The sequence below is a fragment of the Castor canadensis genome, chromosome X (genome assembly GCF_047511655.1).
Source record: "Castor canadensis chromosome X, mCasCan1.hap1v2, whole genome shotgun sequence".
NCBI lineage: Eukaryota > Metazoa > Chordata > Mammalia > Rodentia > Castoridae > Castor > Castor canadensis.
The window spans coordinates 125378404-125396369 of NC_133405.1; the positions used below are offsets into that span (position 1 = coordinate 125378404).

At 40.9% G+C, this 17966-nt stretch overlaps 1 protein-coding gene across 8 annotated transcripts in view; it reads left to right on the forward strand.

The window, feature by feature from the left end:
* Positions 1 to 2684: 2684 nt before the first annotated feature.
* Positions 2685 to 17966, forward strand: part of Bclaf3 (BCLAF1 and THRAP3 family member 3) — a 68940-nt gene continuing 53658 nt past the window's right edge. For all 8 annotated transcript variants that reach the window (XR_012444643.1, XM_074064287.1, XM_074064282.1 and 5 more), the window contains exon 1: positions 2685 to 2821. The gene's annotated coding sequence lies outside the window, so the exon portion shown is untranslated. The remainder of the gene's footprint in view (positions 2822 to 17966) is intronic.

Genomic DNA, 17966 nt, shown 5'->3' on the forward strand with positions numbered 1-17966 from the left:
TTGGGTGGTTACAAACAGAAAGTGGTTTCAATATTAAGGATATTTATCACACATAATATATAAGCAGCTCCTAAAGCTGAATGATGTCAGGAGTCTGAGGCAGCATCTCCTTGAGCGTCTTGTCTCTGGAGAAGATTGATATGGTTCCAGCATCCCATCTTCACATCATCATAGTCAAAGGCTTGAAGAAGTTCATTGTGGGCCTGCTCCTTGTATTGCTCCCTCCTGTTGCCAAGGAGGAAGCTCATTCCAGAAACTCCCAGCAGATTTCTGGGAGGTTAATAACTGACCAAAGGGAATGAGATTACCCCCAAATATAAAAGAAGTTTTTCCTTTCTCATATGCATTCCAAAACAAATGTGCCTGGTTACAACTTTCCTGTGAGTGCTAATTCAGGGGCCAGGCTCTTTCCATCTTGTAGCACCCTCATCTTCCTATTTTATCATGTTTTCTGCATCAAGCCAACATACATTCACCAGCAAGAATTAGTCCTCTGGCCCTACTTAGGTTCACAGGATGTTGGCTGGTTTGCTTCTTACTAGAGATACTAAAATACTATGGAAAGGTGAGTACATGTAATTTCGTGCATAGTTAGTTGTCTCTGCCAGACCATGACTGACTTAGACCAGAGCTGTCAAATAAGAATATAATGTGAGTCACTTATGTTATTTTCAGTTTTCTAGTAGAGGGCCTGGGAAGGGAGAAGTGCTAAATATTTTGATTGCATTATTATAAAATTCATCATAGGGTTCATTACGTTCTCTTTACCAATCTAAGGGACAGTAGGAATTAGAGACCACAGGATACCTGATAAAGATGAGATTGAACAAAGCAAGTTCATCAGGCAAATGAACATTTTGAGAGCTTAATGACTCAAATTGGTTTTGGAGTTGTGCTAAGGCACAAAAACAGACACTGCTTATGATAAGAACAGATATGTGAACTGAAATTTATTAAGGTTTTGGGAAAAAAGCTTCTGCGAGGTGCTGAACATTTAAATAAGGGGAGCAGCAAACTTAAAAATTTGTAAGAAAATTAAGATCTAAAATAAGGTCTCCCATAAGTTGTTTGTGTCAGATATTCTGTCACTGGTGAGAAGGTTAACTAATATGGTCATATAAAAGGATAACTAAGAGGCAGCAAGGCTCTTCACTGCTATAGGTGTCCATAAATTTGTAATGACATCATTGTTTTATAGTTGTGTGGGATTTTTTCCCCACTCAGCCCTTGGAAACCCAGATGTGGTGAGAAACAATGTAGATAATGGGAATGTTGTCAGGTTGTAGTTTGATGTTAGGATGTGGCAAAAGGCAAGGCAGAGAGGGCTTTACTCACAAGACTGGTTGGAATTAAAGACCATGGTTTTAAGATGAATAGAAGGTTCATGGACCATGAGATCCCCATTGTCTTTTGAACTTTCTTTTTCTTTTTTTATTTGGCAGCACTTGGGTTTGAACTCAAGCCTTGCACTTACGAGGCAGGTGTTCTACCAGTTGAGCCACAGCTCCAGCCCCAAGATCCCCATTATCTTTGAAGAGCGAGTATATTGACACTAAGGGAGAGATAGCACAAGGATGAGGATTGTGCATCCAAATACGTGGGGTTTGAAAATGCAAGATTTTACAGATGGAGCAGTGTAAGAGCGATTAATGTGCAGATTTTCTAGTGCATAAGCCTGGAAATGGATGAACAAAGTCATCTGGGTGAGGAAGTTAAGGAAACATAGTTCAGTAATGCACGTTGGTGTCATTGGGATGATGGTAGTAAACCAGGCAAAGAGGAAAACATAGGAGTCAGTAGGTGACAGTAACAAGTGAGGGTAACAGGTGGTATTACCAGATGGTGTGATTCTGAGAAAGGTATTTTGCAAGGGGGAAAAGCATCCCAAAGTTCTCAAGTGGAGAGGACATACTACTTTTGGGGCTGGTGGATAGAGTATGGAAGGAAAGAAATCAATAGAGTACACATTTTGGGGGTGTAGCTCAGTGGTAGAGTTCTTTCTTAGCATGCGCATGGCCCTGGGTTCTGTTCTGTGCCCAGAACAGACTGGAGAGAGAGGAGAGGAGAAAAGAGAAGAGAAGAAGAGAAAGAGAGGAGAGAGAAGTTGATGTTTTTGTTAGTAAGTCCAGAGGAGAGGTTTTGTTTTCCAGGCATAAGCGTCATTTTAGGCTCTGAGGAATGCTTAAAGGCTAGGTGAATGGTTGCAGATTGAGTAGCCAAGGAGAGAGGCCACACAGGTTCAGGTGGGCTGGTTTGAAAGGGCTTTAAGCTTTAAGGGTCAAGCCAAAGGCTGGAAGGCCCAGACCCAAGTGCTAGACTACCACCTGTCCCTCCTGGTGTGTCCATCTGTACAACGCTGGAAGGCCAAGGGGACCGAGTTTCTGCCCCTGAGTGCTAACTTCCAATCCATGCTCCTCAACTCCCAGGAGTCCAGGACATTGGATGCCTTCCTGCCTTTTCTCATCCTGAGGGCCAGAACAGGCCCCGGTGCTCTAGCAAATCTGGGCGGGCAGGTGGCAAAGGGCAGCTGAGGTGGGAACGACCGGCAGGGGGCGCAGGCGCGCTGGGCGGAGCAGACTGGGCGGGGCATACTCTCCGGGAGAGTAGCTGGGTGGATGGGAGAGTAGGCTCAGGGAGCCGCCCAGACAGTGGGCAGGACCAGGGTGGGGGCGGGGCTAGAGCGTTCCGGAAGGAAGTGGTTCCGGGTCTCGCGGTCCCGCTGAGGTAGCAGCCGAGCAGTTGCTGTGGGAGGCGGCTGCAGAACGCGGGGCGAGGCCTGAGTGGCCGGCGATTGAGGCGGTGGCGGGGACTTCCCGGCCGGGTGAGCGGCCCTGGGGAGCGGGCGGGGCGAGAAGGCCCGGGCCCTCAGGGAAGGTGTGTCCGCCGTCCCTGAGGGGCGGTTCTCGGGGTGACGGGTGGGGCTGTGAGGAAGATGCGGCGTTCTGGCTCGGGTTCTCTGGGGATCGTCCCCCAGCTCCCCTCCGGTCGCTAGGCTAGCGTCTTCCTTCTGAGGCGGCGGCCCAGCTCAGGCTCCTCTGCGTCCCTCGGGCCGTTCGACCGGTGTCTTCCCTCAGTCGCCGCGACCCAGGCACTTGCGACTCCAATCTCCCCCTGTTGTCGGGCAGGCTGCGACCCGTAGGGTTCAGAACATCTGTCATAGGGGCGGAGGGGGATGAGGTGTCCGGGGACAGTGCCCTTGTTCCCAAGGCGGCCCCGGACGCGTCCCAAGGAGCCCCCGCTTTGTCCTCGTGAGACGCTCGTGCCGCGCAGTGGCCTCTTCCCCTCATAGTGTGCAGGAGGAGTAGTGAAGGCTGTTCTTTATCCTTTATCCCAAGGAAAACTTGCCTTTCTTTCTTTTTTTTTCCAAACGTGTACTGAAAATTGGCGCATCTCATGTGTTTCTCTGTGATGTATTTAGGAAACTGGACCACTGACAGGACCGCCCTGTCAGTCAGGAAGAAAAGAAATGGGAACTTGTCCTCCTAAATATTTTCCTCCTGAGGTGCTTTTCAACTACCTCCTAGGTGACCGGTTTTGTTTTCTGGAACAGATCACAAACTGCAGGTAGAAATCAGGGTCTCCCAGGTTTCTGGCTAGACAACCTTTTCAGCATTTTTTCTAAATATGAACAAGTCCAAACGAAAGACTACAATTTCAAAAGGTTTTGCTGTGGGTTCATAATAAGTGCTTTATTTTCATTGATTTTTTGACATCGAGGATCTTGCTGTGTCGCCCAATCAGGTCCCTAACTCCTGGGTTCAAGTGATCCTCTTACTGTGGCTTCCAGAGTGGTGAGATGCTAGGGGCATTGCCCCTTGTGCTTGGTGCACACCTGTAATCCCAGCTAGACACCCGATCTCTGGCCTGTCTCAACTTGGATGAGGAAGCTAGAAGTAGGAGGCCGCCCTGGGCAAAAAGGCAGAAGGTGGGACCTTACCTGAAAAATGCCTAAAGCAAAAAGGCCTAGGGGCATGGCCTAAGTGGTAGAGTGCCTACCTGGCAAGAGTGAAGCCCTGAGTTCAAACAAACTCCAGTGCTGCCAAAAAAGCACAAAGGCAACGAAATTTTCTTTTGAACCCCCCCCCCCAGTTTCACAAAGTCCCTCAAGAAGCCTTTTCTTCTTCGATTTTTTTTTTTCTGGCATGCTAAGCAGGTGCTCTACCACTTGAGCCACTCCACCAGCACTTTTTGCTTTGGTTGTTTTTCAAATAGGGTCTCACATCCATGCCTGCACTGGTATGCACCATTGCATTACTATATTTACGCTTTCCATGTAGCTGGGGTGAGGAGTGCAGGCCAGGGTGCCCAGCTTTTCATTGAGATGGGACCTCAGGAATTTTTTGCCAGAACTGGCCTCAAACCACAGATATCCTGATCTCGGCCTCCTGACTAGCGAGGTTTACAAGTGTGAGTCCCAGAGCCTGGCTTCAGGAAACCTTTAAACATCTTTTTATTTATTTTTTGGCGGTACTGGGGTTTGAACTCAGGGCCTCACAATTGCTAGGCAGGTGCTTTATAACTTGAGCCACTCCATCAGCCCAAAACATCTTATTAGAAACATTTAGTAACTCATTCACATACAAAATTTCTAAAATATACAAACTGACAATGAAAGTACACTCTTACATCATTCCAGGTAAGCACTGTGACTGTGCTTGTACACCCTCTTTTTTTTGTGCAGGGATGAATGTATGAATTTTTCTGAAGTATTTCTTTTTGGTGGCACTGAGATTTGAACTCAGGGCCTTATGCTTGCTAGGTAGGTGGTCTTACCACTTGAGCCACTCTACCAGCCCATGAATTCTCCTTTGTAATCACATTTTATCCAACTACATAGCATGCTGTTCTATGGCTTTAATAGTTTATTTACCTGATTATTCCCAGTTTTTCACTACTTTTTTTTTTTTTTTGCAATACTGGGGCTTGGACTCAGGGCCTTCACCTTGAGCCACTCCACCAGCCCTGTTTTTATGAAGAGTTTTTCGAGACAGGGTCTTGTAGAACTGTTTGCCTAGGCTGGCTTTGAAAGGCAATCCTCCTGATCTCTTCCTCCTGAGTAGCTAGGATTACAGGCATGAGCCACTGGTGCCTGGCATCCAGTTTTTCACTACTTAAACACATTGTTAAATAGATGTAAAGTCTATACATCCGTGTTTATTTCCTTAGTGTATATTCCTAGATGATGGAATTCTTGCGCAGAGTATATATGCATAAATAGTTTTTTTTTAAATGTGAATTGCTGGTTTTTTTCTAGAAAAGATATGCTATTTTGCATTCCTACCAAATATCTATGAGTGTCCATACCCACATCCTAACAAAAGGCAAAATTTAAAGGATTCCTGTGGGAACATTTTTGGCCCATTTTGTTCTCTCCATCTAAGTACAAGTATCCTTCTAATTATCATTTCTTTTCTTTGCTTCATTTATTTATTTTTTTGAGACAGAGTATCTCAAACTGGCCTAAAACTTGCTATGTAGCCCAGGCTCACTTCAAACTCGTGGTTCTCCTACCTTAGCCTGCTGAGTACCAGAATTACAGGTATGTGCCACCATACCCAGCTTTTTTTCATTTATTTATTTGTAGCTCTGGGTTTTGAACTCAGGGCCTCATGTTCGCTAGGCAGGTACTTTACTGCTTGAGCCACTCTGACAGCCCTTCCCTTATTTATTGGTAGCAGTTCAGTTTCTCATCTTTTACTCCACTTTTACTAGTTTAGTAAAGAAAGGTTAGCTAGGAATTTAAAGTCAGCACTTCTTTGAACTCTAGTATATCTTATTACCTGGAACAAACGCTTAACTTTTCTAAGGTACTGTTTCCTCAACTGTGAATGAGGGATTATAATGTGCTTGCCTCATCTTTCTTTCAGGGAGGTTTTAAGGGTCAAATTCGATATTTGTGGAAAGTACATTTAAACATACTTTGTTGCCGGGCACTGGTGGCTCATGCCTGTAATCCTAGCTACTCAGGAGGCAGAGATCAGGAGGATCACGGTTTGAGGCCAGCCCCAGGCAAATAGATCCATGAGACCCTGTCTCGAAAAAGCCCTTCACAAAAAAGGGCTGGTGGAGTGGCTCAAGGTATAGGCCCTGAGTTTAAGCCCTAGTACTGCCAAAAGAAAGAAAGAAAAAATATTTTGTCTTATTGCAATTGTGGCCATCTTGTAAAAATTTCAGAGCACAGAAGCATCTTGAGGGTCATAAATTTCTTTCTTTTCTTTTTGGTGGTATTGAAATTTGAACTCAGGGCTTCATGTTTGCCAGGCAGGAACTCTACCACTTGAGCCACTCCGCCAGCCCTTTTTTGTGTTGGGTATTTCTGAGATGGGGTCTCTCAAACTATTTGCTCGGGGCTGACTTTCAACTATGATCCTTCTGATCTCTGCCTCCTGAGTAGCTAGGATTACAGGTGTGAGCCACAGGTGCCTGGCTTCATAAATTTCTTTTGCTTTTTTTTTTTTTATCGTTTTTACATTTACTCACATGTATACATTGTTTGGGCCATCTCCTCCCTCCCCTCCTCATAAATTTCTTAAAGTGAATTTCTTACATCAAAAGCTGTTTTGAATCCCAGCACTTGGGAGACTGAGGTAGAGGACTGTAAGTTCAAGGCCAGCTTGGGCAATTTAATGAGACCCTGTCTTAAAGCAAAAAAAAGATATTCTGTGATACCTTTTGCCCCCACACTCTTACTCCTTAAGTTTGAAGTATTACACTGCTGCCCTAGATTATATTCAAAGCAGTATCACAGGGCTGGTAGTGTAGCTCAGTTTTAAGATGTGTGTTTAAGCATTCCAGAGGTTCAATCCCCAGCACTACAAAGAAGAGAGAGGAAAACTGTATTATAGTTATGAAATCAGGCAAATGAATGAATCTGCATATGTGTTAAAAGCAAATATTTAAAGATATGATAAAAAGCTAAGGGGACAGATACAAAAAGCTAAATAAAACACAATCCTTGGGTTCATGATAAATAAAACAGCATTTGTGTCCTGCAGGCTACAGACTATCCAGGCAACTAGATAGCGCAAAAGTTCCTTTCCAAACATGACAATTTTAGATGTGATACATGATGTCAGTTGAGTGTGCTAAAGACCAATTTGCTGACTGAGCATGTGAGTAAATGACCAGGCAGTCTTCACAGGGGCATTTTTCTGAAAGTAGGAATTGTAAGGTAGGGAGGAGTTATTATTGGTGTAAGAAAGATCTTGTCATTTTACTTTCAGGTCCTTCACACAAGACAGATAGTTAACTTTTCTGAGGCTTGGTAAAAGGAGTAATTCTACTTCCTCAAGTGCTTGTTGTATTAAATGAGATAGTATTGTATAAGACTTAGTAATTCAGCAAGTACCGGCACTCATATGACCATTCTTATCCACTAAAGATTTAGCTTCTCAGGGAAAGAAAATAAGTCTCTTTGACTTTGTATTCCTTGTCCCTAGCAGTCACTGGCACTTAGTAATGTTTGCTAAATTAACATAGAATGTGACCACTGATAAAAATTCATTTTGCACCAGGGAAGGAGTTAATATGTAAATATGGACTGTTGGGAGAAACTGACTATGATATTTGGAATTAATATTAAGGAATAAAAGGAAACAATTGGATATAGACTCATCTCTACTATGACTGTCATCCTACTTTAGGTCCCTAATACCAGGCAAATAGTCCCTTATCAAGAATGAACCTACCCAAGTTGCTCCCATTTCAAAACCTTCCTAGACCCCCTAACCACCCTGCTGCCACCCAGTTTTTCTCCCCTGCCCAGCCTGAGTGTTTGAAGGAGTTATTAGTACTTGGTTTTCTTAGTCTCCTGACCCACTTAGTCCTCAGGCCATACCCTAACACTTTTCATTCCTTTTATTTGGACTCTATTCAGCATTTTGCCATGGAAGTCTCTATTCTTGAAACCTCCTTTTTCTGTTTTCCAAGTGATCAGCATTAGTATTCTCTTCATTTCAGGTCAGTTGCATGAAACCTCCTTCTTTAGTTTCTAAGATTCTATGTCTTAGGGTTCCTTCTTTCCTCATACAAACTTCCTTCTCAGTTTCTCCTTTGCTAGTTCATCTTCCTCCAAAAATTGATGTTCCTGCAGGTTTGATCCTTCTTGTGCTATACCACGTCTGGGTAACTTGTAGAGCATGGAGGCTTGTCTGGTGTGTGAAGGTTTGGTAGAGTTCCCTGTGAAACCATCTGGGCCTGACACTTTTCCTGGGATATTTCCTTATCTTCCCTTTTTCTTCTCTGGAAATTGGTCTGTTAAAACTTTTGTTTTTGACAGTACTGGAGTTTGAACTCAGGGCCTTACCCTCACTAGATAGGCACTCTACTGCTTGAGCTACTCTGCCAGCCCTAAAACATTCTCATTCTAATAGGATAAAATTTGAAGATCTGTACTTTTATAGCACAGTATACCTTTTATCAGGATTTTCATGTTTGTTTGGTAGATACCTATAAATTAATCTTTCATGATTTAAAAAAAAGTATTTTTTGTGCTACTGGGGGTTGAACTCAGGGCCTATACCTTGAGCCACTCCATCAGCCCCTTTTTTTGTGTAAAGAATTTTTTCGAGATAGGGTCTTGTGGAACTGTTTGCCCAGGGCTGGCTTCGAACCATGATCCTCCTGCTCTCTGCCTCCTAAGTAGCTAGGATTACAGGTGTGAGCCACCGGTGCCCACATGATTTTAAGTGTTTTATTCTATTTCAGTGGTTATTGTCTCCATATCATTTCATATTTTGTATATTTGTGCTTTCTCCCATTTTTCTTAATCAAGAAAAATAGTTACACCAGATAAGGCCAAAAAGAAAAGTAGTATATAGTAGTTATATAGTGTATAACTACTATTTGTTGTTTTTTGAAAACTATAGGACTGGGTGTGGTGGCTCAAGCCGTGATCCTAACTACTTGGGAGGTGGAGATCAGGAGAATCATGGTTCAAGGCCGTCCCAAAAAGTTCTTGAGAGCCCATTTCAACCAATGGCTGGACACGGTGGCGTGTGCCTGTCATTCTAGCTACATGGGGAAGCACAAATAGGAGGATCATAGTCCAGGGCTGCCTAGGCATAAAGCAAAACCCTATCTCAAAAATAACCAAAGCCAAAAGGGCTGGTGGTGTGGTTCAAGTGGTAGAGTGCCTGCCTAGTAAGTACGAGGCCCTGAGTTTCATTCCCATTATTGATAGAGCCCCAAAACAAAAACCCTACAGAATTTTAAGTTAATTAGATATATTTTCAAATTTTCTTCCTCAATTCTCTTCCTCTACTTTTATCTTTATTATTTCCTTCCATGTGCGTTATTTTGGCTTACTTTATTATGTATGTATGTATGTATGTATGTATGTATCATTTTTCTACTGATATGTTTAGTGCAATGAATTTTTGACTGATTAATGCTTTGAATGCATCCCATAGAATATGATAATATAGTTTTTAATTGCCAACTATTTCCTTGAAAAATCTATAATTTCAGCTGTAGAATACCCAGAGGTTGTTTAAGATCAGTGTAACTTTCAGCATCCAAAAAGTGTGTTTCTGTGTCATAGTTAATACTTTGGGGCTTGAATTCAGCTTTGCTGATTCCAGGATTGCCACTCCTACCTCTTTTCATTTACATTTGCATGTTATATTTTGTTCATTCTATATATTTTGTTAAAATTTCTGTTTCTTTCTCTGAATGATACATGTTTTGCTCTTTTATTCGAAAAATTGGACAGGGAATAGGTATTTAGGAAGGTTTGTGTTTTTGTTCTAATGGTTTACCTTTCTACTTACCCCTTTATTAATGCCTTTACTTTTCTGTTTATCTTTGTGTATGAGAGAGAAATGTATTATATCTCATGTTATCAAAGTAGGATAATGATAAGGGACAGTGTCCACTTCCAGCTCCTCCTTACTGAAGATCTGGTGATAACACAGCCTCTGTGGCCAGGAGAAGAATCCATGCTGGCTTCCTTAGGTCTGATTTCCCCCTTTTTCTGATCTACTGGTCACCTTCTTCTTCTGTTTACTCTGATTAGGTATAGTTCTATGATTGGAGTGTAGTTTCTTTAGTTCTGTAGTTGGAGCATGGCTTCTTTGTTTCAAAACCTTTCCTGGGGAGTTTTTACTTTTGTATTTGTAAATGATGAGTTTACATTTAGTGTGGAATCACACAATTTACCTATTTAAAGTGTACTATTCAGTCATTCAGTTATTTAGTATATTCATAGAGTTGTACAATCATCACTATAGTCTAATTTTAGAAGTTTCTTCATCCAAAAATAAACCCACTACCCAATAGCCGTCACTCTCCATACCTCCTTTCCCTTCCCAAACCCAAGAAACCACCAGTCTACTTTCTCTTTCTATGGGTTGGCCTGTTCTGGATATTTCACATAAATGCAATCATACAATATTGTGGTCTTTTGTGAGTGGCTTCCTTCACTTTGTATAATGTTTTGAAGGTTCATGTATGTTGTAGCAGGTATGAGTATTTCATTCCTTCTATAGTCAAGTAATATTCCATTGTATGGGTATACCACACTTTGTTCATTCATTCATTCATCTCTCCATGTGCATTTGAGTTGTTTCTACCTTTTGCCTATTGTGAATATGCTTTTATGAAATTTTAAAGATTTTATGTAGACTCTTGGTTATATACTTGGGAGTAGAATAGTTGGGTCATATGGTAGCTCTATGTTTAACTTTTGGAGGAACTGCTAAACTGTTTTCTGAAATGGCTATACTACTTTACATTTCTATCAGCAGTATACGAGGGGTCTGTTATCTCTGCATCCTTGAAACACTTGTTATATGTCTTTTTGGTCATAGCTGTCTTTGTTAGTGTAAAGTGGAATCCATTATGGTTTTGCTTTGTATTTCCCTAATGACTAGTGATATTATATGCTTACTAGCCATTTTTATATCTTTGGAGAGAGATGTCTATTTATTCCATTTGCCCATTTTGAAACTTGGTTATTTATTGGTTTATTATTGAGTTCTAAGTATTCTTTATGTGTTCTGATAAGATTGGGAGTGTTCAGGTGGTTTGGCTGTAGACATTGTTTATGTATTCTGGATACAATCCTTTATAAGATAAATGATTTATAAAATACTCTTTCTTATTCTTTGGGTTGTCCCTTCCCTTCTCTTTCCCTTCCTTCCCTTCCCTCCCTTTCTTCCCCTCCCTTCCTTTCTTCCCCTCCCTTCCTCCCTTGCTCCTTCCATCTCTCCCTCCCTCCCTCCTTCCCTCTTTGTCTGTACTGGAATTTGAACAAGTTTTCTGCTTGTGAGGTAGGTGCTCTACCATTTGAGCCAGATCTCCAGCTCTCTTTGCTGTGGTTATTTTTGAGATAGGGTCTTGCTTTTTGCCCAGGCCATCCTGGACCATGATCCTCCTATTTTACACTTCCTGGCATTGTGGGGATGACAGACATTTGCCACCGTGCCCAGCTTTTTTCTGTTGAGTTGGTGCCTCACAAAGTTTTTTGACCTGGCCGACCTGGAACCACGATCATCCTGTTGTTCTCAGCTTCTTGCATAATTTGGGATGACAGGCATGTCCCATGAGGTATTAGGTGAAATGGGGTCTTACAAACTCCTTGCTTGGGCTGGCCTTGAACTGCAGTCCTCCTGAGTCCTCCTGATCTTAGCCTCCCAAGTAGCTAGGATTACAAGTGTCAGCCACCAGCACCTGACTTCTTTTTACCTTCTTAGTGAAATCCTTTATAGCACAAACATTGAAAATTTTTTTTTGGCAGTACTGGGGATTGAATTCAGGGCCTTGTCATGCTAGGCAAATGCTTGAGTTATTTTGGTATAATAACATTTAAGTTATTATGGTATAAGATAGGTAGGTATTATATGGTTCTATTTATTCTTTACTTGTGAATATCCAGTTGTCTCAGGACTGTGTGTTGATTTGTTTAACCTTTTTTTGTGGTACAGGGGTTTGAACTCAAGGTCTCACGCTTGCTAGGCAGGTGCTCTACCATTTCAGCTATTCCACCAACCCTTTTTTATCTTGAGTATTTTGAGATAGGGTCTTGCAAGCTATTTGCCCAGGCTGGCCTCCAACCATGATCCTCTTCATCTCTGCCTCCCTAGTAACTAGGATTACAGGAATGAGCCACCAAGTTAGTCACTCTTTTTTGCCTGAAAGTCTTGATGATTTTATCTTTATCTTTGAAATCAAATAGCTTTTACTATGCTGTTTCAGAGTTGGTAAGCTCTTAAATGTCTGGATGCAGTCATTTCAGGTATTTTTCCATTTCTGAAAGGTTTTCTTTTTTTTAAAAAGATGCTGGGGCTTGAACCCAGGGCCTTGTGCATGCTAGACAAGTGGTCTACCTCTGAGCTACATCCACAGCCCTTGGTTTTCTTGAATATTTAAAATATTAGTTCAATTTTATTGTTTGATTTTTCTGTTTCAGGACCTATAATCATACACATATTCCTTCTTTACCTTTCTTCTATTTCTGATACTTTCTCTCTGACCCTGTCTCCCTCTCCACCCTTTCCCAATGTCATTTTTTACTTTTTTGAGGTACTTTATTAAACTTTAATTTGAGTTTCTCTCTTGGATACCTCTTGAATACCTTGTAACTTATTTTTCACTTTTGAGAAAATTTAGAGTTTAGTATTTTTCTCTCATTTTCTCCATATGAGTTCAATTAACTTTTGCCTTCCTTTATTTGATTTTCCTCCTTCCTTCCTTCCTTCTTTCCCCCCTCCTTCCCTCCTTTCCCTCTTTTTTTCTAATACTAGGGACTTCCGCCACTTGAGCTATACCCCAGTACTTTTGATTTTATTTCAGTTTTGAGATTGGATCTTGCTGACTTTGCCTAGGCTGGTCTCAAACTTGTAATCCTACCTCTGCCTCCCAAGTCATTGGGATTATAGGTCTGAGGCATCCGTACCAGCTTTTGTTTCATTTTTTTGAGATGGGGTCTCATTATGTCTATCGTTGACCAGGCTGGTTGTGAACTCCTGGGCTCAAGTGATATTTCCACCTCAGCCTCCAGAGTGCTGAGACTATAGGTGTGAACTACCATGCCAGGCTTGGTCTATGTCTTCAAGGTTTTTTGGGTTTGTTTTTTTTTTTTGGCAGAACTGGGGTTAGAACTCAGGGCTTTGCACTTGCTAGGAAGGTGCTCTTCCACTTAAGCCACACCTCCAGCTCCAAGGTTGTTTTTGTTTTGGGTGATACTGGAGTTTGACCTCAGGGCCTCAATCTTGCTAGGTGGAGCTCTACCACCTGAGCCACTCTGCCAACTCTTTTGCGTGTTGGGTATTTTGGAGATAGAATTTCACGGACTATTTGCCTGGGCTGGCTTCAAACCATGATCCCCCGATCTGTGCCTCCTGAGTAGCTAGAATTATAGGCATGAGCCACCTGCACCTGGCCCAAGGTTGTCTTAAATGGTTTTTAATGTACAGTATTTAATTCCGTTTTGACTACAAACTTACAGTCTTCTGCTTCATGGTTTTTTGGAGAGGAATTTTCCACAGGTGAGAAATTCTTTTTCCATTTTCTTGTCATAGGAACCAACCAACTTTAATTTTTTTGCAAATCTCATGAGAATAAAGTAGTATCTTATTATTCTAATTTTATTTCCTAAATTATTAGTAGGGTCAAGTATCTTTTCATATTTATTGGACATTTGTGATTCCTCTTTGTTGAAAACCAGAAGGATGGCGCCACCATTTACTGAGATGGTACAGAGTATAGGAGGAGCAGATTTTGGAAGGAGGTTAGGAGTTTGTGCTTGGATGTGTTTATAGGATCCAGTAGGCTGTTGTATATTCAAGACTTGAGTATAGAGAATAGATGAGGACTAGAGATACAAATTTGGAGGTTGGTAGTTTATAGAGAGTATTTTAAAGCCATTAGACAGAATGAAAGTGCAGGCAGTGAGAAGTACAAGGACTTGAAGTCACTACAAGAAACTTGGGTTCACTATAAAGAGTCAGGGTGATGAGAGAGGGAGATAAGGTAGAATTGGCAAAAGAGACGAGGAATTCTTATGGAATACTATACCAATAAAGTGTAGTATTCTGGAATACAAATGAAGACAGTGTTTCCAGGAGGAAAGTGTATCAAATGCCACTGGGAGGAGGATGAAGAGGGGAAGGGGGAATTCACTATTGAATTTGACAACATAAATTTCATTAGTATCTTGGCTAGAGGAGCATGGTGCAGTGGCAGGGGTGGTGGTAGAAAGCCAGGTTGGTAAAGGGTCTACCAGAAACGGAAGGAGGAAAAATTGGAGTTAATGACGGTGGCATATAAGCAGCCCTTTTGAATAATTTGCTTGTCAGGTGGTAGCCCCAGGGGGATATGGTTCCAGAGAGAGGGGAATTATGCAAAGTTATATGATGATGGGAAGGCTGTAATGGAGAAGGGAGAGAGATGTTGTAGGAGAAAGGGAGTTGCTGGAGTTCAGTCCTTCAGCTGGGTGAAGGTATGTATCCAGTGCTGTCCTGGTAAGGTTGGTGTTTTCCAGCACCAGCATCCTCTTCAGCATCCTCCTGGGAGTGGATGACCCTGCTGTCTAGGCATCACCTTTTTATGTTCAAGGGCAGGTAGATTCACTCGCTGCTCCTGGTCCTTTACTGTTCACTCACAAGTAGCAATATAATAGAATTTATCTTCTGTTACTGACATCTCCTGTCACAAACCCTACTGGTTTAATGTTTTCTTTCCATCTCTCTTAAAACTCTGGTCTCTTTGATTAATTTGGCTAATAACAAGAAAGTTAGTTGAAATCAGGGGCCAGCAAACTTTTTTTTGCAAAGGGTCAGATAGTAAATAATTTATACTTTTGGGCTAAATAAAATCACTGCTGCTGCTGCTCCCTCCCCCACTGTTTTCCTTCTCCTTTCTTCCTCCTCCTCCTCTTCCTTTTAAAAATTCAAAAACCATTCTTAGTTCAGACTGTACTTTTGAATTAACCCTCCTTTCTTATCCATTAAGCTCCTGAATCAGTACTTTTTGTTTCTAGCTCATGTGTAAATGATCTAAAATTAGATTAGATATTATGGAAATAGTTGTACAACTCTGCAAAAATGCTAAAAACCATTGAATTGCACACTTTAAGCCAGGAAATTATATCTCAATAAAGCTATTTTTCAAAAGAGTTAACTTAGTAATTGCTTAGTGCACATCAGCAGGAAACAAAAAGTACTGGCTAATCTTAATATTAGTCAAAAGAAAATATTTTTAGGAATTCATTTTTTATCACATGCAGTACATCTCACTTGTAAACATTTTCTCCCAAGTGAATTCTATCCCTCCCCCAACCCACTCTACCTAGTAGTTCTATGGTTCCTGAACCAGCAGCATCCACATTACTTGGGAACTAGGGCTGGGGGTGTGGCTCAAATGGTAGAGGACTTGCCTAGCAAGCACGAGTCCCTGAGTTCAAACCCCAGTACTGCCAAAAAGAAAAAAAAGTTTATGTTGTCCACATCATCTTGGAACTTGGTAGGGGCCATAAATCTGTGTTTTAACCAGCTAACCTTCCACATAATTTTAATGCACACTAAAGTTTGAGAACCACTTACTCTAAGGTATATTTCTGTGTGCATTGCTGAGCTGTGGGATGTGGCCATGTTCAAATTTATTGGATACTACCAAACTTCTTCCAAACTGGTTATACTTGTATATAGTCACCTAGCAGTATATGAGAGTTCCTATTGTTCTATATCCTTGCTAACACTCCAAAATATACAACTTAAATTTTTTTGTCAATCTGATGGATGTGAAACAGCTAGATTTTAATTTACATTTCTCAGTTACTAATGATGTTGAACATTTCATGCATTCATAGGTTATTTGAGTTTCATGTTCTGTGATATGCTATTTTGAATCCTTTGCCTATTGAAAGAAATACACTTATATAAATGAATACAATGTGATGAAATAACTGAAAAACAAACCCAGAATTCCCAAGAAGAAATACAGGGGACAAAAAGAAAGTCAGGGGAAGAATCCCAGAGGAGATAATGATCAAACAGTCCCTAAAGAACAGGAATTTGTCAGATAGACTGAGATAAGGCCATCTGTATAGTAGGAACACCACTTACTGATCAGGGAAAGCAAGTAGTTTGATGCGATGGACTAGTAGGATGTGTGGAGGAAAAGAGACACATAGGATAGGAAAAAGATAGAAAGCAACTAGATGTATATATTTTATACATTTGTTTAATCTTTTTTGTTTTTGGTGGGACTGAGATTTAAACTCAGGTCTTTGTGCCTGCAAAGCAGGTGCTCTACCACTTGAGCCAGTCCTCCAGTCCATTTTGCTCTGAATATTTTGGAGATTGGGTCTCACAAACTATTTGCCTCAAACTGCGGCCTTCCCAATCTCAGCCTCCCAAGTAGCTAGAATTACAGGCATGAGCCACTGGTGGCTGGCTTGTTTAATCTTTTGCTGATTGTAGGGCATTTAAGTTACAACCAGTTTGGCTGTTTTTTTCCCTTTTCTATTATAAGCAAAGCTAGCTGTTAGGGCTGGCGGAGTGGCTCAAGTGGTAGAGTAACAGCCTAGCAAGTGTGAGGCCCTGAGTTCAAACCTCAGTACCACCAAAAAATGTATTAAATCATAAACAAAGCTATTAATAAACATCTTAGTATGTACATAGCTGCTTTTTTTCCTCCTTTATGTTATTTTCTTAAAATAATACATTTATCTGAAATTACTAGATTAAAGGAAGGGAGGTATGATTGTTTTCATAATTTCTTATATGTTTCAAGGTTACCCTCCATTAATCACTACAGAAATGCAAATCAAAACCACAATGAGATACCACATCACATTGGTATGTAGGGTGATACTATTGGGAGGTAGTAGAACCTTTTGGAGGTGGTGCCTATTGAGAGGGGCTTAGGTCATTGGGAGGTAAGCCCTGTCCTTTTCCTCTCTCTCTTTTGCTTTGTCACCATGAGGTGAGCAGTTTGCTCCTTCATTGCCATCCAGCATGCCCACCAGAAGCCCAAAGCAATGGGTCTGCATAATCTTGGACTGGAACCTCCAAGACTATGAGCCAAAATGAACTTTTTCTAAGTTAATTATCTCAGGTATTTTCTTACAGTGATAAAAAGTGAATTAACATGGATGGTTATAATAAAAAAGACAGGTAATAACAAATGTTGGTGAGGATGTAGAAAATTGGAACCCTCATACACTGCTGGTAAGAATGTAAAATGGCACAGCTTCTTTGGAAAAGGTTGGCATTTCCCCTAGGTTAAATATAAAGTTACCATATGATCAAACAATTCTACTTTTAGATATATACCCAAGAGAAATAAGAACATATGTCCACAGAAAATCTTATACATGAGTATTTATAGGAGCATTATTCATAATAGTGAAATGGTAGAAACACCCCAAGTATTCATCAAGAGATAAATAAATGAACAAAAGTGGTGTACCTACACAGTGGATATTAGACGACGATAAAAAGAAATGAGGTAGTGACACATGCTATAACTTGGATAAACCTTGGAAGCATCATGCTAAGTAAAAGAAGCCATTCACAAAAGACCACAATATTATGTTTTGACTTACATGAAATATCCAGAATGGACAACTCTATAGAAATGGAAAGTAGATTAGTGGTTACCAGGGGCTAAGTGGAGGAGTGGAGAGGAACTGCTAATAGGGTTTCTTTGGGGGATTAAAATGTTTTGAGATTAGACTGTGGTGATGGTTATATATTCATGTGGATATACTGAACTGTACATTTTAAATGGGTTCATTTTATGTCATGTGAATTATATCTCAATAAATTGTTTTATTTAAATAATGAAATAGTTCTTTTTACCTTCCAGAAAATTTTGCTTTTTCATCATCATCAGCAGTATCTTCTGTTTACAGCAGCCACTCCCATTTTAACTAATATCTGTATGATGACAGTTGTACTTTTTGTATCAATGGAAAAACTACATAGTAATAAGAAAGCTTTTTCCAGCATTTTATATTTTAA